The sequence below is a fragment of the Phallusia mammillata genome, chromosome 3, assembly GCF_965637545.1.
Source record: "Phallusia mammillata chromosome 3, kaPhaMamm4.hap1.1, whole genome shotgun sequence".
In the NCBI taxonomy this organism is placed as follows: domain Eukaryota; kingdom Metazoa; phylum Chordata; class Ascidiacea; order Phlebobranchia; family Ascidiidae; genus Phallusia; species Phallusia mammillata.
Window position 1 is genome coordinate 6,117,895 of NC_137254.1, and position 23,070 is coordinate 6,140,964.

A 23,070-nucleotide genomic window follows, 5' to 3' on the forward strand; every position below is an offset into this window, starting at 1 on the left:
AAGCTTTTGTATATTCCTTGTTTGCCATGAATGGAGATGTGACAACGACACAATAATAAATTATTGCTTTGAAATAGTTGAGAGAGTTTTGCAATTAAATTTCAGTAAAAATAAGACTTCAATCTAAAGTAAATGTAGCATATTATGAGAATCCAGTTTACAAATGTAATTACTAAATGAAAAATACAGACACAGAGGTGGGGCCATTGATAAAATAGAGCATGCAATGCAGTCGTCTATAATATACGATAAACTGAACATTTCCTATATCACAAACAAATTTACGTGAGTTGGGACCTTTATTTCCATCACTTGTGGTTTATAAGAAGAATTAACTAAACTTAAATTGCAATTTAATAATGCGTATAGTATTTGACTTATTTGACCGGTCAAATGCCCAACCCTAGTCTAAAATGCGACCATACGTTTAATGCTTCAATGAAATAAAACAGACCAATATTTGTGGAGTAAAAAAATAAATATTAATTTTAATATTTTTATTTGAAGAACAAGATGAAGAAAGAGTATTTACAAACATGTTTGCTCATTCTTCAGCTGATGTACGTGAAGAAAATATTGATAAAAATTTTGCAACACAATCAAGCGACAAAAAAAGTAAAAATGCGTCATGTCATCAAAAAACTATCAACATGAATAAGATGTTGGTGTTTGCAGTTATAAACTTGGCTGCTTTGGGACTAGTTTTAGGGATACTTCATTTCAAAAAAGACCAGGTATGTAATGTTAAATAAACTAAGTGTGCTTTGTGTGCTAGTTGAATGAATTATTATGTTTACTATTTCAGAAAGCTAAGTCAAACATCATCAAAGTGTTTGCAAAAAATGCAGGACGAGATTTATTTTGGCGACGAACAATTTTCGGTATTTCTATAACCTGTTCCATATTCTACTTGTTTTCATTCTGTTTGTGTAAAAAATAATTGGGGACTGTATTTACAAATTTCCAATATTGTTGTTTAAGCGATAGACCGCATCCACGTTTTCACGGTAACCGATTGTCAGAGGTTACGTAATGGATTCTTTTACACGACCAAGACAACATAGGCTAAAAGAACAGATTAAACTTTAACAAATCTGCGACTACAGACCCACCACTTGGTACTTTTTCCAATCCTGCCCGTTCATGTGTTGAACTGAGAGATGCCGGGTTTAAAGAGGGATCTACGTGATAGAAATGTCAAGAGCATCATTTGAGGTATTTTATGCCTTTGTGCTGGGACAAATGACTTTATGAGCAAAACCATGAATAAATCATTTTTTGACAGCACTTACTTTATTCAAATTAAAAAATAACAATGTTTGAAAAAAATGTCTTTCTGTTAGGCTTACTCTGATATGAAAGCTGCTGGTGGTGGATGGATTCTTGTAGAAACTATTAACGACAATTTCAATATAACTGAATGTTTTGATGGTTTGTGGTTTCTCACAACGAGAAACAAAGACAAAATCTATTTGAGTAGGCTATATTTCCAGTTGAATTCCGAAAAAAGCACCGGTGATTTCATTGCAGATTACCAAAATTGGATGAACACAAACACATTTGGATCATTTGATACTTGCACGAGAATGGATTTTAAAAGTCGAGCTTATTATGAATATCAGGCAAGTATCCTGTGGTGACTGCACTGTGTTAATTATACGAATGTTACATGTTTAGGGTAAAGACATAATGTTACGTCATATTCCAAACCAAACACCACTGGAGGCCAGCAGAGAGAGGAGTTTTTTGCAATATCAAACAGGTCCCCGGGAGAGTCCTGGGTTCGAACCCCGTGAAAAAAAAAGAAAAAAAAAGAAAACGGATTTATGCCAATTTATGGAGGAAATGTGCACAACATTTTTAATTATCATTATCCACTTGAACCTGCAAACAGTAAGACAAATATGAATTTTATTCGTTAGTTTGAAAAACAAATCAACAAAGTATAAACAAGGCCACCAAGGTCAATGCTTGTTTTTGGTTGTACGTGCAAAAAAAAACGTTTTAGCATTTAATGTGATTTCAATCCAATACACGACAGTTTGAAGAGATGTAACACTAATTATTTCATATCTCGGGTCAATATCTTGTCACCGTCTTCACTGAAACTGTACAGGTCGAAACAATGTGCACTATCTCCTTCTTACTAACCTTATTCCAATTTTTCTAAATACCAGTTTTTTATCCCGATGTGACGACTATGTTGGATCGACTGGAGGCAAAATCCACAGAAATCACAAATTTAATCACTGATTTCTATTTTTACGTCTATGGTTTTGATGTTGATCGTTCTTATCTGCTGCGTGATAGCAATTTGTTTGTACAGTGTGGAGGTAGCAATGAATACAGGTAAGCGATGAATAGCCATGCGTTTGTGCATTTATGACAAAAATGTTGGAACAGATTGAAAGCAGCACACGGCAGGACTGTTATCCGTACAGATATATACCAAATTGTTCAAGTGTCTATTTTTATGACGGGGAGGATGATAGGTTGGTAAAAGATATGATGCCTTTTTTGTACCAACCTTTCTAAATTATATTTTTGGGATGGGTTCTGAACAATACAGAAGTGATCTTGCCAATATAATGCGATCCAGCCGAAAAATACATCCCTTCTTTGCCTTGTTTGCTGTGGAAAACTTTGATCACTGCTTCGACTTTTTTTCCTTAAAGGTAAATACCTAATGCGTTGGTACATTGTCGATTCAAATGTTTCCTTTATTCTTAACTTCTTAGGTTAATGCTTCTCGACCCGAAAATGATTCTAAAGTCGTATACAAGGGAAATCACAGTCTCAACAATTTCTTTTTACATTTTGAAGCTGGATGTAGATATCGGTCAACAATGAATGCCAGCTTGTGTGATGTTTTGTTTTTCGTCATTATGGCTGAGGTAAGTGCGGTTTGTCCTGAGTAATTTTACTTTAGTTCTTCATCGACTTCTGTAATATGTTGTATTACGAAGTTGGCTGACCAGCTGCTTGTGAACAAAACATTCAATCACGTATAATTTGTATCACACACTAAAACGGAAACTCTCAAAAGATTCATTGACAGCCTCTGACTTACGCAGCTTTACAGAAAAACATAAATTATTCCCTAAAAAGTCTCAGTGCACGAACAAGATTTTCCATGATTATCACACTTTTATTTTAATTCGAAGGAGTCATTCGAAAACCCTATTATAAAATTGTACAACTACACATACAGTACTAGCAATGATTTTGGATGGAGAATTGATGAAGCTGTATCCAACACACTTTTGGGTTACACACTGATTGCAAGGTACACTGTTGTCAAGCAATGTGAAATTATTGATTTAATTATCCGCTTTCATTGGATGTTTGACTCAATAGGAAAAATAGAGCTTTAATACCAGAAACAGAGGTCAACGCTTTTACCTACAAAATATTGGAAATTATTTCGGATACAACCTTTTGTGAGTAAAAAATTTACCAACAGCCGATAAAATTTGTTTTGCTAGCAACATATTCAGTACAATTATACCATTTTTACATTTGTGGCTCGTTGCTAAAAATTATTCAACTATTAATTTGTCATTTCAGGTCCAAAATGTCTGTATGATGATGACGTCCTTTCAGTACCAGTTCAATTTTCTGTCGGAAACGAGTCAGTGGTTAACTCGATGCTGCCACCAAGTGTACAACCGCTACCGACCGGTTTTGTTCAGTTTCGTGCTTATGGAAGAATTGGGAGCGTCTACGCAATGTGTCCTGCTGTTAAGTAAGTATAGGACTAATGTATGTTCAACAGTATTAGCGATCCATACGTCCTAATCGTACTACATTGAGACAAACATAATTTAGGCTATTGATACAGCTGCAGACCAGCATTCAATTAGTCGTTTGGAGCATTGACTCTTAACCTGCGAGTGACCATCCCCACTGGGTTTTGTACAGTCCAGGGGTGGAGTACCTGGGGCCTGAAGGCAGCATGCGGCTTTTTGGGGCAAGAGGTGCGGCTTCCGATATCAAAATACGTTCAAAGACCTTGACACAGCACGCTGTTCGAGTTGGGGAGAAATGTGTGGAAATACCGTCGATAAATACGATTTAAATGATAATTTTGAAGATAGATTTTTTAAATTATTTAAATACTCCATTGTACGAAAGGACTGGGTTTAATAATGTTGTATTATGAAAATCGTTTCATTTGATAACAGTAAAATCTTTTCCAAAAAATTGGTAACGTATTTGGGTAATACATATTGGTATCGCATAAACTGGTAAAGTTGCTTTGATTTGCGTTATTACATTCTGATTTGCGTTAATCTCAAAACACCAACACTAAAGTATTATAATCGTCACATTGATGTCATGCTGTAACTCTTTGCCTGTTTCTTAAGTCGTATCTACACTCAACAACGAAACTCGTGTTGCAAAATATATTCTACAACATTCTATCAAGACACTTTCTACAGTTTGGTTTATTGTATGTGATCCATCATGTTTACTTCAATCTGTAAATAAAGTATAACTAATAAGATTGTTTGAATTTTTTCCTGTTAAAGTTGCCGGAAGACAATTTTGATAGGGCACGAACAAATATAGGTCTGTACAGCGGTTAGTATTTGCAAGTTTGTGACAAAGTAAACAGCCATTAATTATTTTGCCACACCAAATCAGTGTTCAATGACACATATATTTCAAAACATAAGTTATTTTTGCTGCAAAATTACAATCGTAAAAGAATTCACGCCCGATTGACGACGGCTGAGTTTCGTATACGTTGGTAACCAATGTATTTTGAAATTTTAATGTTACAGAACAGTTATAGCAATCAACCCACGGTAAACGTTAACAAAATTTTTGCTGAACAAATTTTCCTCACAAAACTTTTCGTTTATCCAAGCGTACAATGAGTATTTAAAGGAGTTGGATATGTCTAGACAACGCGTCGTATTCTATCAACGCAAGTGCATGACAACAAAACACGAATAAGAGAGTCATTTCAGTTCCTTCATTTCGCTTGTAGAACTTTATAAGGTTCAATCAAACACTCTTTAATACCTCTGTTTATTGTTAAGGCCTACATTTTACTTTAACTGAATGTGGTTGGAGTGTTGGTTAGTGAGCTATTATTATTAATATTATAAACAGCATGATTCATAAATATGAGAGTGCTGAACGAGCAGCGCATACGCAATATGACCCGTTGTCAAGACAATGTACCTGATACGTTTCGAATGTTTGTGAAATAAGTGACGGAACGTTTCTGTTTGTAAAGCATTTGTTACAACTGAAAATTCCATGCTTGACCAACTGTTTTGACATACGTCTTTTCGATTTTTATCTGGGTTATAGTCTGTATCGTTACGGCATACCAAAAATGTATTACTGAAACGCACTGTCTAACACGGATTAAAAAGATTTAAAAAGTTTAATTTAAATGCAAATTAACATCGTATGCGGCTAAGCTATTTCCATATTCAATCACATTTACTGAGTTCTGCCTTGAATCATCAAATGGAAGACGTAGAATGTCAATTCATAACGATAAGGATTCGTAATTGTTTATCGGGACCAAACTTGAATGCAAATTAACTTCATACGAGTTCACAATATTTCCACACTAAATCACCTGTACTGAGTTCTGTCTTGAATCATCAAATGGATTTACATACTATTGCAGACGTAGAATGTAAATCCGAAGTATTAGGATTCGTAATTGCTTATTATGACAAAACTTCTTGCTAAAGCTGTCAACATTGCGTCCCGACGTACATCCATTTATAAAGGGGACAATCAATCGTCGAAACCATGTGCATCCAAAAAGTATAGTTTTGCCCCACTTAACCATTCAAAATCCAATGTGCAGTAGTAAGTATTTACAGGTTATTTGTTCGATAATAACCATGTAGTTTCTGTAAATTAACGCAAGTAGTGACGTTGATTTATGACAAGTAGATAGCTTGAGTTTTATCCTTTATTAAATGAAATTATTTTGTGAAAATAAAAGTAAGATTGAAAACATGTACTGATGATGACAACAGAGATTGTCGAAACGTCTACACGATGTATTCTATATACACCACTACCTTGGCAGTAATGTTTATGATTAAAAAGTAAGTTTATTGAAAAGAAGTTACACATTTTAATGATTTTAAGCTTTGCACAACAGTCCTGTATATGACAACTATTCACAGTCAAAAAATGCTAAAATAAAGTAGATGTCGTATATTGTCTAAATAATGATTGCAAAAGTATAATAAGTTCATAAAATGAACGTTTTTTGTTTGTTTATTTCATTTCTGTCTTCGTCATAACAGAAGAAAAACACGTAATAGCTGCGCTACTATCGGAGTTGTTTACCAAACGGTTACGCATTAATACCACCGTATAGTATTGTCATACGCGTTCAAGCTGCGTATTTCCGCTTTGAATCAAATTCATTGTGTCAAGGGATTGGTAACTGAAAGCATCAACAGTGTATGTTCCCATGTATATAAAATAAACCGCGTGAAACATAAAGCGTTACAGCAACAAGATAGCGTTTTAAAACTGACAACAATGTTCTATATGAAATACTTAGCACCATGGAAGTTTGGTATTTTTTCACAAACCGTTAAATTGTTACGTAATTCAAGTGTAGAAAATGAGCGCAGAAAAGAATAGGTATTTTGTAAGTAAAAGTTTATGAAGAACCTTTTATGGTTTTAAGTAATTAACATCATTGCAAAAATACTTGCTGAAAATACTTATTTTTAATAGGCAATAAAAAACGGTACAATTTGACCCACCTGACCTTTTTATTACAGAGACGTGACTAATCATGCATTGATTTTAAAGCGTCGTTGCGTACTAACTTTGCGTTGCTTTCTAGCGGCTGCTCTGAATGAAATAAATTATACCAAACATCACAATCGGGTTCAGTTCAAATAGATTATAGTCGTAATGAGATGGTTCGTGAACTTGCAGGTTTTTGTACGTAGACAGTTACCATGTCTAATTCCAAAGCGAATGATAATGTTAGCCCAAACGTCTCAACTGGGAATCCAGGAAAAAAAACAATGCAGCCAAGTGTTTTAAAGCAACCAGGTTAAATTGTTTTTCAAAATAGATTTTTGTCGCACAAAATTTTTACCTACTTTGCATGTGAAGGTTTGGTTTCAACATATTTTGCAGATGACTCAGTTCTTAACCACACGTAGAGCTTGTCTATTTAGTAACGACTGACCAAAACCTTTATCCCTTTGCTTCAGTGTAATTTAATGCTAGAATTCACATCAGAAATTAATTTAATAGTACCTCAATTAAAACTGCTATAGACAGCCTGCTTTGCAAAACATAACGTTTTAACTTTTTGCAGCAATTGCCGACTTGGTGATTGTTTTTTAATGTGTACTTATCAATCTAAACTTTATGACAAAATCTTCTTTTTAGACATTTAATAATGCTTTTTTATTTCATAGGTATCGTTGCAACTCAATCAAATGCTAGAACACATGAAATGTCTTCAAAACAGCATCACATCTTACGTGTAAATATGATCTTAATGTGTGCGATTGTAATCCTGACTTTTTTGGGACTAGTTTTCGGGATACTCAATTTCAAACAACAGGTTGGCAATTGAAACTTTCCTGACAATTGGTTAAATAAAAATAAATAATAACTGCATCGGTTTGTCGTTTCAGATTGCACTTCAAGAATCTAATCAAAGTAAGTCAAATATCATTACCATGTTTTCCATAATTGTTCAGTTTTTCAAGGATGGCACAAAAGTAAAAGGATGGCACAAACCAAACGATTTGGAAACATTGGTTTGTGAGCCTATCAAAACCGCATTTTCGAAAATGAAAGTTGTAGAGAAACCTGAAATATATAATAATTGATTTGAAATAGATTGATAGGAATATTTCGAAATTATAACTTAGTACTTTATTTTTTATTTACATGTTTTCTTTACGTGGTTTTACTCTGTAGGATCACATGCATTGGGTCAAGCAAACCTCAACGCAACAAAACCACCACTTGGTATTTTCCCCAGCCCTGCCCGTTCATGTGTTGAACTGAGAGACGTCGGGCTTGAAGATGGTATCTACGTCATTCACTCCGTTTGAGGTATTTCATAAATTTCTTTTTTAAGTGTAAAGGGAGCCGCAAAAAAAACGAAACCTTGAGAAAGTCACTAAAGAAGATGACTTTGAAAGCTAAAATAGCAATGTTTGGTGGTTTTCTGAGGTCTGGAGCGAGACGCAAAATAAGTAGTTGGGAGCCGCATGCGGCCCTGAAAACCAAGTTTGAGAACCACTGGTTTAGAGTGAACGATTGGCGAAGTGAATTTGTGTGTATTGGAGGAATGAAGAATCCAGATTCTCCCTACTTGGATGACTGCAATGATTTTACAAGTATATTATCAGTATGTTCTGCTTAAAATTTATGTGTTTAAAAATTTTCAATGTAGATTGGAACGGGTAGCCAAAGACTTCGTTTAACGAAACAACTCCAGTTGATTATGCTCATTTTCAGAGAGATTTGGATTCAACAATTATGATATTTTATCGATAAATAAGATTTTAATCGATTTTTGTTAATCGACACACAAGGACAAGTATTGTTTTTGTCTGTATTAACAATTTCCCACTATTTGGATCATTTCAAATGCGTTTAATAATCCTCTATCATTTAATTCTTACTACATTTTTTTACATTTACATTATTTATTATACTGTTTAAGTAACTACATTATTTATTATACTGTTTTGCTGTAACTACTTGCTTTATTATTGATTATTTACCTTAATCGCAATGTAGTATAAAGTGCTGCGAAGTTTCTGCCTAGAAACAAAACACATGGTAGATGGTATTGCAGAGAAAAGATGCACTTTTTTTGCTATATTCTCCATCACAGTATAAAAGCTTCGAGCAAATTTATCTATCACAGTCATTTTAATTTGTAAATAAAATTTACCAATATGAAAGCTCAAATTTTCTTTGCGTAAAACTTGCAAAAAGCTACTTTCTTATGCAGTTTGAGGAAATGTCAGTCTGTGCAATAATTAACAATTGTAATTTTAAAAAATAGATAAATGTCAACACGTTAGTGTCCGTAAATCAATTTTTATTGCCATGTTACATCAGCTTGCAATGAAATGTGTTAGTATTATCAAAAACACATAAGAGAAGCAAAAAAATGGTCTCATATTCGGTGACAACCCGAGCATTTTAGGTTCGCTGAATCACTAGAGGTGGTCACGCAATTTTGTTGAGTGAATGGTTTACTAAAATCTTGCAAAAAAATCCAAACCTTTAAATAAATCTGATTAATTGAATAGATAGTTGGTTACAATCACACAATCTGAACCCTCATAGTGCCATCCAGGAAGTTGTCCCTGGTGCTTCTTTGCAGTTTGCTTGTGTTTATTTTTTAGTTTTCTGTTTGACCTCAAAAACCACACCCTAGCTGTGTTCATGGGGTTTGATCACAGAAGAGTTAAAAAATCTCTCATATTTTTGTATGAGCATTGGTCAGGCGCCATTGAAATTTCGCCTACAAAACGTTTCTGTGGGGCTACTCTTCGACTAAATATAAGCACGTACTTCGTTTCCTAATTTTTAATCCGGCAATGATGTCTATTACTACGTCAGGAATCAGGTTACTGTCAGTAAAAGTCATGGGCGAGCCTGTTGCAGTCCACCCTGACCATTATTTGTTGTTTCGCTTAGTGAATGAAAACATAGCCACGCAAGAGCACCAAAACAATCCACAAGACGGAAATAACTGCGTGAGAGTTATCCAGCGCAAACAGTAAAACAAAAGGGAAGTAAGACAAAACACAACGCAAAATAGTAAATTGGTGTGACTGAGTAGGTACACCGTAAATACGCCTCAGGTTATTGAATTGTGTAAAATGTTTTCATAAACATACGACAGAAACCAAAGATGATGCGGACGTCAAGTTCCTTATTTTCGAACTAATTGTATTGTCGTTATGACGCGGATATATTTACTCTCGTGCCGTATCACTTTGTATTTTCTTTCAATAATTTTTGTCTGCGGGTAACAAATGACATCACAGTGCAAGCGAACGTTGACCCAGGAAGGAATTCTCTGTGCACCCAACCGGGAAATTCCCAGTTCGTGCTTCAGTGCATTGCTTCTAATGAAATATCAGTTACGAAGTATTGATTCCAGTATAAAGTTCACCGTACATACTTTATAATTCAAAGACACACATCTAATAAAAGAAACTAACAACAAACAGAAAAAAATATTTTTATTTGCACCAGTTTAATTTTAATGGTATATTTGTGTTTGTTTTTATGAGCACAGCTGCTCTAATTGCCCGTTGTATGTTGCGTTGTCAATTACTTGGGATAAATTATCTTTTATGTTGCAAAGACATTTTAGTTTGCAACTACACTGCGCCACACCAAGCATTGTTCCACAGCAAACTGGTTGGGTAGCACTTTTATCATGAAACACCTACTCTGTACCATGATTTGCTTTTACATCCATATCAATAACAGCAGCCCACTATGTTAAAGCGCCAATAATACAAGTCTATTTAATCACTACGCTTTACATCAACATTGGAAAATTGATAGAAGCGCACTCTTTGTATCCAGTTAACTTAAGACATGCGTGATTTTTTTTAAAGTTTATTTTTAGTTGCAACAACATCTTAATACCGATTTTTAATTTTATTTTCGTTGTAACGCGGATATATTTACCCAAGAGCCATGACACTTTGTATTTCCTGTTCATTTTTTGTCTGCGGTAAACAAATGACATCACAGTCCAAGCGAACGTTGACCCTGAATGGAATTCTTTGTGCGCCCAACAGGGTAATTCCCAGTTCGTGCTTCAGTGCATAGGATGTTGTAGTGTGTTCTTCTTTCCCGCACTTGAAACTATCGGTTAGGGTTTCTATCGGTGGATTCTTTTCCTGTCGAACCCACCCTCTTTCCTAACATGGATGGTTAGTTTATAGGGCACCCTCGACTGGTCCCGCCATCGTTTCTCCCCAGTCGTGTTATAGGCAGTGTGCGAAACTCTCTTGTGAGCTCTTGTCACATAACGCGATATAATACGGTGTAGCTGCAGCGCGTTTAGCTATTATCCACCAATTGTGTCCGCCACTTTTTGTTCCATAAGGTTTTGACATTGCGCAGCTAGTTTCGGCTTGTGATTGTTGCAGTCCAATTGTGTTGCTATGTTGTTTTTCACCAAGCGAAATAAACTTCACTTAACTCATCTCTATCAATGACAGCAGTCCACTTTGTTTAAAGCGCCTTGTAAACACATCTAATAATACGCTGTATATCAGTATTGGAAAATCGGATTAACCTAAAACATATTTTTGCAATGAGAAAAAAAATTTATCGCCGTTATCAACCCGTTTTTACCTGCCCATTGCGCTTGTTTCTCGCCGTTTTTGCTGCTTTTACTGGTTTTACGCGCTCCTTAGTTTTGCTTTCATACATTTGAGAATTACACACGTTACTGTCGAAACGTCATGTTTTATACAAATATACTGGCTTGTTTGTTTCCTGTTAGAAAACCTTTATTAGTACCAAGACCGATTTGTAATTTTCTGTTACTTGTAACGCGAACATTAAGTTTTTGTATAACCTTTAATTAATATGTTCTTCTGTGGTAAACAAATGACATCACTGTCTAAGCCAGCGGTTTCCAAACTGGGGTCCGCGGTCCTTTAGGGGTCCGTGAGGCAATTTTGGGGGGACCGCGAAGCGGTTGAAGTAATTCTATAATCTTATTTGGCGTCAGTTTGTACCACTAAATAAATTTAAATCAAAGTAGAATTGTTAATCGACTGCTAAACAAATGGCCTTTATTAAATGACAACTATTAAAAATGCAATTGTTCGCGCACAATTGTAATGTTTTTGTCCTGTTTGTGATGTCACATGCTGTCTTTGGATGATTGTTATGCGCAATTTTGCATAACTAGCTAAAATCCTGCAATCAACTTTCGTTTTTATAAAATACACATTTAGGCTTAAGGACAGCGAGCCCTCGAAATTTTGAAAAAAAATATGAAAAAGCTTGGGAACCACTGGTCTAAGCGAACGTTGGCCCAGGAAGGAATTCTCTGGGCAACAAACGGGGTACCTTTTTTCGCCAACATCATTCAACTAATCAGAATGTAACAATACACAGGAAACTCCTGTTATTTGCACCAGTTTAACTTTTATAAGATATTTGTGTTTATTGAGTACAGTCGCTCAAATTGTTCGTTATATGTTGCGTTGTTAAGTTAGCTGCGGATAAATCATTTTGATATTTTTAAAGAATTTTTGGTTTACAATTATACTGCGCCACACCAAGCATTGTTTCCCACCAAACCGGTTGTGAAGCACTTCTATTATGAATCTTTACACCTACTCTGTACCATAATTTGCTTTTATATCTCTATTAATGGCAGCAGCCCACTTTGTTAATGCGCCTTATAAACACGTCTATTACTACGCTTTAACAAAATTGGAAAATCGTCAGAAGCGCACTCTTTGCATTCAATTCACCTAAGACATATGTAATTTTTACAGCCCAAAAAAAATGTTTATTTTTAGTTGTAGCAACATCTTAAAACCAATGTTTATTTTCGTTTCCTTGTAATGCGGATATATTTAGTATTTACTCCAGTACCATAACAGTGTTTGTGTGTTATTTATTTTATTAATTTTTCGTCTTCGGTAAACAAATGACATCACAAGCGCACGTTGACCCAGGAAAGAATTCTTTGTACACTCAACGGGGTAAGGGTAATTCCCAGTTCGTGCTTCCGTGCATTGCTTCTCAAATAATATCTATCAGAAAATAAGATTAGAAGGGGGTTATTGAACATTCGACGTCAACTAAAAAAGGTAACACTACACACGAAATACAGAAACACTTTGTTATTTGCACCATAATTTGCTTTTATACCCTTATCAAAGAAAGTAGCCCACTTTGTTAATGCGCCTTTTAAAACGTCTATTACTACGCTTTGCATCAACATTGGAAAATCGACAGAAGCGCACTATCTGCATCCAATTAACCGGAAGCATATGTGATTTTGACGACTAGATAAATATGCTGTTTAATTTTTGTTGAAGCAATACCTCAAAAATGATTTTTGGCTTATTTTTCTTGTACGCGGATATATTTTCTCCAGTGCCATACCAGTTTTTTTTTTGTCTGCGGTAAACAAATGACATCACAGTCTAAGCGAACGTTGACCCGGAAGGAATTCTCTGGACATCCAACGGGGTAATTCCTAGGAAGGGGATTATATGGATTCTAGTATATTTATAATCAGCGTGCAGACACGAAATTTGTTCAGATAAGAAATATTACTGGCGTCTGAACGTGAGAAATTCAAACAGCCATTTTTTAACCAACTGAAAAACTGATCGAGCAGAGAAGTGTTCTTAATGCCGCACTGAGCAGGGTAACCCATACCCTACCTAACTTTTCAAATGCCATGCGTTGCTTTTTCCTTGTGATTTGTAATGTGGTGAACTGTTTGTTTGATGCGAATAGTGACTTGCAGTGTGGTGTGCGTTAGCGATTAGTAAGGTACAGTTGTTTCGCTTGGTGCTGATTACCTAACGAAGTATTTATACAAGTATAAATAAACAAAAGGTAACGTTTAGGCCAATTTCCTTTTTATTTTCGAGCTAAAGCAATTCAAATCACTTTTCTGTGTATTTTCCACTGCAGCTAAGGTATACAAATCATAAGCATGCTGCTGTTGCTATTGTTTCTATCGATTTATGTCCGATGCACGGAAGGTGAATGTCCGGGCGAGGATCTCACTTTCGCTGCTCGACCTTATCCAAGTAAGTTTAACGGGTTTAAATCAATGTTATAGTTAACGACACATCGTTGTAGCAAATTAAATTTCTAAAGGTTTTTCAACATTTCAATTTTTGTGTAAAACTTATTTTTGCAATTTTCTCCACAAAACCAGAAAATCTCCTGGCGTGCGAGAAACCGTACCACAGTCCCAACTGCACCTGCCCTTCTTCAATGTTCGAATGTGCTTGTCACAAGTTTGGTCGATGTGGGAACAAACCAGGATGTATTGAGATGTCTCATGTTAATGACAAGTTCAACCAATGTGGAGATTGGAGTGACGAGTTAAGTAACATTTGTCTTAAAGACAGGTTCCAGTGTGATTGCATCAACACTACTTGTAAAGGTGTTCTCGGGTGCGTCGAGAAGTGGAAAATATGTAATAGAATAATAGATTGTTTGGATGGGAGTGACGAAGTAAATTGCACTAGTTGTCCAGCCGATAAGTTTAAATGTGATTGTTACAAAACAAACAACTGCAAAAATGACAATGATGGTTGCATCCACAAAGTCAGGTTATGTGATGAAGATAATGACTGCGGCGATTGGAGTGATGAAGTTAATTGCACATGTCCAGCTCATAAGTTTGAATGTAATTGTTTTAAAACAAACAACTGCGCAATTTACTATCATGGTTGCATCGACAAAGACAAGCAATGTAATGGATTTGATAACTGTGGCGATGGGAGCGATGAATTTAATTGCACTACTTGTCCAGCTCATAAGTTTGAATGTGATTGTTACAATAAAAGCAACTGCGCAACTGGCTATGGTTGCATTAACATAGACGAGCAATGTAATGGATATGATGACTGTGGCGATTGGAGTGATGAAGTTAATTGCACTGGTCCGGCTGATAAGTTTGAATGCGATTGCTACAAAATAAAGAACTGCACAACTGACAATAGTGGTTTCATCTACAAATACTCGCAATGTGACGGAAGGAATGACTGTGGAGATTGGAGTGATGAAATTAATTGCACTTGTCCAGCTGATATGTTTGAATGCGATTGTTACAAAACAAAGAACTGCACAACTGAATATAGTTGCATCAGCAAAGACTGGCAATGTGATGAAGAAAATGACTGTGGAGATTGGAGTGATGAAATTAATTGCTCTTGTCCAGCTGATGAGTTTGAATGTGATTGTTACAAAACAAGGAACTGCCCAGCGGTATATAGCTGTATCAACGAAGACGAGCAATGTAATGGATATGATGACTGTGGCGATGGAAGTGATGAGGTTAATTGCACTTGTCCAGCTCATAAGTTTCAATGTACATGCGTTGGCACGAAACAATGCGATATCGGTAAAGATGGAAGTTGTATTGACAGATCTTTATTATGTGATGGAAATCGTGACTGTTTTGATGGTAGTGATGAGACACATTACACATGTAATTGCTCTGGAGTTTCCGGAAGATGTCCGTGTGATCCTGGCAACAAACATTGTCCATCTACTGGCAGATGCATACCTATGGGCTGGTTGGGTGACACTATTAATGATTGCTATGATTGGAGTGACGAGCAATGTTCAGTTTCCAACTTCCATTGTCAATCTTGCACAATGTTTGCTATAACTTGTAAGAGTGAACAACTTGCCAGGTATCTTATACATTCCACAGTTCCAGCAGAGTGCAACACAGTAATCCAACCATTGTGTGCTGATAACATTAACAGTTGTAAAAGCAAAAATGTTATTTGTATCTCTTCCAACTGCACAAATACAGAAAGATTCTGTCAAAATATTTTTATTTGTGAAAACCAAGAAATAATTTCTGGAAATCATTTTTGTGACTCAGTTAGTAGTTGTAGTGACAAAAGCGACGAAATCAAGTCAGGATTTGGATTTAAATGCCCTGGATCATCGAGAAGTGGTGTTTGTGTTTTGCCTCAAACCAACGTTTACGATTCAGTGGCTCAATGTTCTGATAAATCTGATCTTTGTTTTGAAAGTGGAGAATTTAGATGTTTTCAGTGCTTGGATAAAAAGTTGATCATATCACCGAAGCAAGTTTGTGACGGTATAGTGGATTGCTTCGATATGTCAGATGAGTGTTTATGTTTGAATCAAAGTTTGTGCGATAGTATAAAGGGTGCTTGTCCATCAAATCAGATGCATTGCCAAAATGAATCTGTCTGTTCGGATCACAGTGGAAAGTTGTGTAACCCAAGCGTGGAATGTGTTGATCAAATAAACATGAAATACTGTTCTTCTCCATTAAAAAATATGTTGGAACGAAGTCAGTGTCCACCAGAAATCGTTGAAGGCCTCGGGCTTGACGAAATATTTAGATGTGCAAAAATAGACAATCAAGTATTAAGAAGAGAATTTCAGACTTGGCTAGTTTTCGGATATGAAGCCAAAGTTTTGTTGAACTCAATATGTGATGGAAAAGTTGAGGACAACCTGTGGTTATATGGCGAAGTGAATTGTCCCAATATGTTTTATTGTTTCTCAAAAGGAGAGATCAACATAAAAAGCACTCAGGTGTGTGACGGAAAAGCCGATTGCGACGATGGCTCAGACGAATTGACAGCACTTTGTAACAAAACTCGTTTTTATTGCAAAAGCAAAGACGTAATTTCCATTGATAAAGAAATTGTTTGTGACGGAATTATCGACTGCGACAATGAATCTGATGAAATCCGATGTCAATGTGAACATATAAGGTTTTATTGCACAAATAAACAACCTTTGTCGGTTGAATTGAAACTGGTGCAGAATGGAATTCTGGATTGTTCTGACGGAAGTGATGAATGCGTGAACTTGGCTGGGGACGCATTTGCAGACGTCAACGAAATGATTGCCAATCCAATATATCGGGCAATTTTCTGGATATCAGCTGTGTTAGCCTTTGGGGGAAATTTGTTTGTGTTTGTTGCAACTGCTCACAGCTTATGGAACGTAGACAGAAATCAAAACGTTTTCATTAACACAAGCGTTTTTATTCTAAACCTTTGTTGTTCAGATTTCCTCATGGGAATTTATCTATTTGTAGTTATAGTCCAAGGAACTCAATTTTCTGGCTCGTATTGTTTGTTTGATAAGAAATGGAGATCAAGTAGTTTGTGTTCGGGAATTGGAGCACTTGCAGTTGTTTCTTCTGAAGGATCAGCCCTTACCATGACAGCAATGACCACTTTTCGCCTTGTATCAGCCTTTAAACCATTTGCAATTCGAAATGTAGGTGTGCTTAAAGTTTTACTTGCTGAATTGTTTTGCTGGATTTCAGCTGTTGTTTTGGCAACTCTTCCTTTACTGAAATATACTTCAGGATATTTCACAACTGATGTCTGGTTTCCAAACAACATTTATGGAAATGACTTCGTCTCACGGAAAAACATGTCCCTTCTTGCAGAAAGGATTACTGGTGTGGAACCGGAGAGTTGGAATGATGTGAAACAAACTGTCAAGGAAACATTTCCTCGCAACCCAATGAAAGGAGAGTTTGGATATTATGGAGAAACAAGCGTTTGTATGCCACGTTTCTTTGCCACAACCAGTGAATTTGCTTGGGAATATTCCACCTTCCTCATTACAATCAACTTCTTTATGTTCATCTACATGGTGGTTGCATATGTTTTGATCTACAAACAGAGCAATCGGATGAAAGGATCCAGAAGCAATGATGTCAGTTACAAGATGCAGAAGAGAATTTCAAGATTAATTTTGACCGATTTCTGTTGCTGGATTCCAATTTGTGTTTTGGGATATTTGAGTATTGGAGGAATCAAGATGTCATCAGATGCTTATGTGTTAAGTGCTTGTCTGTTGCTTCCAATCAACAGCGCCCTAAATCCCTTGCTATACTCAAAAGTATTAGAAGACCAACTTGCCAGGGCAAAGAAATGGCTGTTGGAGAAATTATCCTCCGTACGAGCATCTACCAATCGCTCATCTGACTTAGTTGTTAAATACAAAGCTGGTGCCGATGAAGAAGGCGACAGAGTGATTGAGATCGTTGAATAAACACAACAAAAATAAACTTTAGCAAATATTCAACAAAAAGTTGTTGCAGTTGATTTTTTTAATCATGTTGTACTTTATCTGATTTTTAATATATAATTACGCTTGTGTATTACGTTTAAAACCATCACTTCAAAGAAAGTATGTTGTCTAAGTACTGTTGATTGTGTTATGTTTTAAACTAAGTTAGGGTTGCCATACGTCAGGACTGTCATGGAATTTAGTGTTTAAATCTGCGTCAGGGAGAAATGTTAAAATGTACTCAAAATTCAGGAATTTAAGAAAAAATATAAATATGCTATGAAATTAATGTACCAACGGAGAAAAATTCTAGTAGTTAGCTACAACCGCGTCTATACCATGAAACTGCAAGAGGTAAACTAGCGGCGCGCAGGTTAACGCACAAGTTTACTGTTTCGTTTTGCAGTGTGTGTCCGAGCGTAACAATACCTGTTTGCTACTAGTTGTCTAACAATACGCGTTAAATACAGAAATTGAAATTGGTCCGAATAGTTTTTAGAGTGTCAAAGGATGGCCACCCGCGATATATATGCTTGTTATTTCAAGGATAGTCAGAGTAGTAAGCTTAGCCTAATAAACTTAACTAAACATAGAACATCAGCCTACGCCGAAATTTAACTGACAAGGATCAGAGTATCGTATCTTACGTATTCTCGTGTCGCTGTCCGTGTGACTACCGAATGTTCTAAATTTATTCCGCAATAGAAGTAATTGGATCGCAAAAAAGTATAACCCAACGGTTTTTAAACTGGGGTCCGCGGTCCTTTAGGGCTCCGTTATGCAATTTTGCCGGGACCGGAATAAGCTAGAAGTAATTCTATATTCTTAGGAACACTATACACGGACTTGAAAAGTAATTTGATCTTTCGACAATCTCTGTGGTCATCATCAGTGCAGGTTGTAGTTTCTATATTCTACGGTAATTTAACGTCAGTTTGTGCAACTAAATAGCCGAAGTTTAAATCAAAGTGAAAATGAGAATCGAACGTCTCAATTGCCAAACAATAGGCTTTATTGCATGCCAACTAACAATAACGCAATTGTTCTTGCACAATGGTAATGTTTTTGTATTGTCTGTAAAGTCAGATTTGAATCATTGTTATGCAGAATTTTAAATACCGTAACTAGCCAAAATCCTGCAATCAAATTTCCCTTTTCTGAAAAACACATTCCGGCTTAAGGACACAAGCCCTCGAAATAATTGCAAAGAGACCGTTTAGAGCAGTGGTTCCCAAACTTTATCTACTCGCGTACCATTTTTTGGGTTCATGCACCGTTCTCGTACCACTTACAATAATTGTCAGAAAACTCCAGAATTCACAAATAAAAAATGATGTGCAAAATGTTTAATGAATAAAAATGTTACTAAACTTTACTAACTAACTTTACCTTAGTAACTTTAGCCTTTAGTAACCAAAGGCTCGTAAATATTAAACAAAAATTAGTCAAACTTTTACCGCTCTCGCTACGGTGCCACTGTCAACACAACTAGTAGCTTATTACAAAATCTGACTTTAAGGATTTATTACGTCGTAATAACAGATTCATAACGTCATAATACACCTATTTCGTCACAAAGAAACCCTGCTTTACAGTTCGATGCGTCAATCAATACACCAAGGAATTAGAATTTAGTAGGGAATATAGTATGAAATTTCACGCTCTACGTAACTTGTGTAAATTAAAATAATTACGATAATCACTAGGAGATCAATCGCGATCGTTTGGTGTGAACTGAATAAGTTGCTCGCGTACCACCTTGGAGACCTTCGCGTACCACTAGTGGTACGCGTACCATAGTTTGGGAACCACTGGTTTAGAGAAAATAACGAAAAAGTTTGAGAACCACTGGGTTAACGCAATTAAGATAAATTTTGTCAGGGATTGTGTATTATAAAATATGGCAACAAAGCTGTTACATTGATCACTAGAAAGTTGCCAAGGATTTGAACCACCAATCGGTAACATCACTAAGAATAGGGATAACACTGAACTAACCGAACATTCATTGAAAAAAAAAACTGTTGCAAAACACCAAGATTGTGACTCACTACTATTTTTATGTGAAATTGCAGATGTGGAAAAAAACGCAAATGTGATTTACAGTTCTTTGGTGAAAGTAAAGTTAAAGGCCTCGTTTGTATTCTTAAATAAAGTAGATTTTGTGTTTATCATCTACCAGTTGTGAAAGACTATTCAAGTTAAGCTATGTATAATTTGATTTTAGTTTTAAGAATTTCTTTCACTATTTGTTAAACAAACCCACATTTCTCAAATGTTATTCTCTGTCCTGGTGAGTCGTTTGTTTCAAGAATTAAACCCTTCGTTAGGAGAAAACTTCCACACTCACGTTTATAATCCTTCTATCAATCTAATTTTGTGTGTTAAGCAGATTTCTTTCAATTTAATTTAAATAAACATTGTTCAGACAAAAATTGTCAGTAATTAGGTGGACATAAAAACGATCATTTTATCACTGTTTCTGAAACAAAAAAATGAAAAAGTTTAGTCCAAACTCAAAGTTATAGCTCAGTTAAATTTACCTTTGATAAATAGGCTATAATCGTGATGTGAATGCCCTAAGTTGGGTTTAAAACAGATACAATTTCTGTTCGAAAAAGTATTTCAAGCCGTAACATATCTTCCCTAACTGTGTTTCGCAAAAACGCGTATGTTGACATGCAGTAAGCTCTTATTGCGAGAGCCTTGATACTTAATGCCATGCGGAAGCAAAAACAGATGTAATCTTATCTTAGAACAGTAAACGCATTGGCTCGTTATTGCTGACAATTTTAAACAAAAATTAAATTACTGTTTATTGTGGCAGAATAGCGTAACCAACTTAAAATAAAACGGCCGGAGCGTAATTGCAAAAAAATAATTTGAAACATTTAACATTGCTCCCTTGCACGTGTGTTTGTGCTTAAACAAGAATTTTTCCCCCAAAATGTACATAAAGTTTCGCGTTTGTGCAAATATTTTGGGCTGTTAAAGTAATCACTGGCCCGATTGATCAGTTAAAGTAATCACTGGGTCGATACAGGATCACTTTGTGCGCCTTTAAATCGCTTGTGCACCTTGACATTATTATAGGAACTCTTGTTAATTATAGTTGGGCGGGTTTATAATTGGATGGGTCTTGGAAAACCAAGTAATATAAAAGTGTCCAGTGATTTCACCCTTTTTAAAATGATTGTAATCTATGACGTTATGGAACCAACAAAATTGTCATGAATACAACCACATGTTAAGAATCTCTGACCTATTCTTCACATCGGAAGTACGCGTACCACAGTTCGAAAACCATTTAGGCAAAAACGAAGTGTAGAGGCGAATTTTAAGTTATTTTAAACTCTCGAAACAAGAAACAATTTTTTTTTAGTTTAACTGTTGTAATTTGTTTAGATTGAACGATTGGTGAAGCGTAGCTCAGTTGGTAGAGCGCAAGTCCCGGAAAGACTCCTGTCGTGGGTTCGAATCCCACCGCAGGCTAGATTTTTCTAGCCTACGCCTTGCCATATGGTGGTGAATGCTTGGTGACCGGCTGATTCGGTATGACGCCTTTAACGGACCTGGCGTACTGTGATTTATACATGAGTGTGCCGTGATCGGTTGTCTGCATCGACGCTTCAGGGTTGGTCCCAGTTATGAATTTATGTTCATCCTTTATTAAGTTAAAATAGTTAAATGTTAATTGTTGCAATAAGACTATGAAAACTTCCCACCAAAGTTTTCAGTGAAACGTAAAATAATTAAGGGCGCAATTAGTTTATGATAAGAAATGAGCTGCTGTTAAACCATATTATGCACTATAATGGGTTATGTTACGGGAGCTCACAGAAAAGACAAATTAAGGTGGAACACTACAGTGGAATGTGTCTAGAACCAGGATATGTCCAAAACCAAACCAGCTGTGTCAGGAAAAATGGTGGGGTTCCAAAGGAAAACATACAAAAAAGTCATGCTGACCAGTTTCAATCCCTGGTCAAAAGAACCAAAACCATCATTTAGTGGTTTGATCTCTCGTGATACTCGAGTCATAACAAAGTTATACCCAAATCAGACAAATAAACAAGTAATGATTTCAGATTGAAAACCAGCAACAAGTTCTAACAAAGGCGCCAATTCTGCCCCAACAGTTAATTTAAACCAGCTATTAAATCACAATACTTGCAATACATGAAACTGTTAGACTGTATTAAACTGAACACACGCAGCAATTATTTTAAATAAATTTAATATAACAATGGAAGATGTAGTTTGCCACTTGGCGTGCTTGAGTAATCAGCTCACGTTTCATAAGTGAGACAGGTACAAAGGTTGTTGACCTCTGCGTTGAAGGAAGTTGGAACTTGTTTCCGATGACAAGTGGCAGTTTTGCTCAACGACATTCTGACTACAGTTAAAAGTGAAAACTTGTGTTAATATGTGAGCAGAGTAAACGTAGAAAAGTGTTGTATCTTTATGCGTTTTATAAAACAGCGATAACGAATTGAGGCAGTGTTTATAAGAACGACTTAAACTATTTTAACTAATAAAATCGCGTATTGGGATATTTAATTTTCTTTGTCTAAAACTAACAAATTGAACTTTTCTTTCCCGGGCCAAAATTCTTTGACCTTAATCTGACTCCAACATTTTCAACTATGGTGTAGCTTGGGTTCGGTAAGAAAACGTTTCAGAAGAACTAAATTTTCGAAGAACAGTTCTAAAAGTCTTTTTTGTGTTTATTGTTTCTTGGTGCTGGCCAAGATGAAAAGCAACACAACGCAGAAAAGACGCTCCAGGTTTACACGAAAAGTGGATTTTTTGTTTCTAAACAATACAGATGTGATCTAGGCAATTTCATGCGATCAAGCCGAAAAATGCGTCCCTTCTTTGCCTTGTTTGGCTGTCGGAAACTTACATTACTCTTTCGACTCTTTCTTCTTAGCGGTAAATACATAATGCGTTGGTACATTTTTCAATTCAAATGTTTCCTTTATCTTTAATCGTTTAGGCTCGTGTCTCTCGACCCCAAAATGATTCCAAGGTTTTATACAAAGGAAATCACACTCTCAACATTTTCTTTTTACATTATGAAGCTGGATGTAGATATGGGTCACCAATGAATGTGATGTTTTGTTTTACGCCATGACTACTGAGGTAAGTGTGTGGAGTGCCGTTAGGACAGTACACACAATGATTGGAAATGAGACACGTGGACCATTGTCAATACATTGTTAGCATAAATCCTTAAATCGTTTTTTATACACAAGC

At 35.9% G+C, this 23,070-nt stretch overlaps 1 pseudogene; it reads left to right on the forward strand.

Moving 5' to 3' along the window:
- Window positions 1-650: 650 nt before the first annotated feature.
- On the forward strand, window positions 651-8,604 carry LOC145219330 (intelectin-1-like; annotated as a pseudogene).
- Window positions 8,605-23,070: the final 14,466 nt, after the last annotated feature.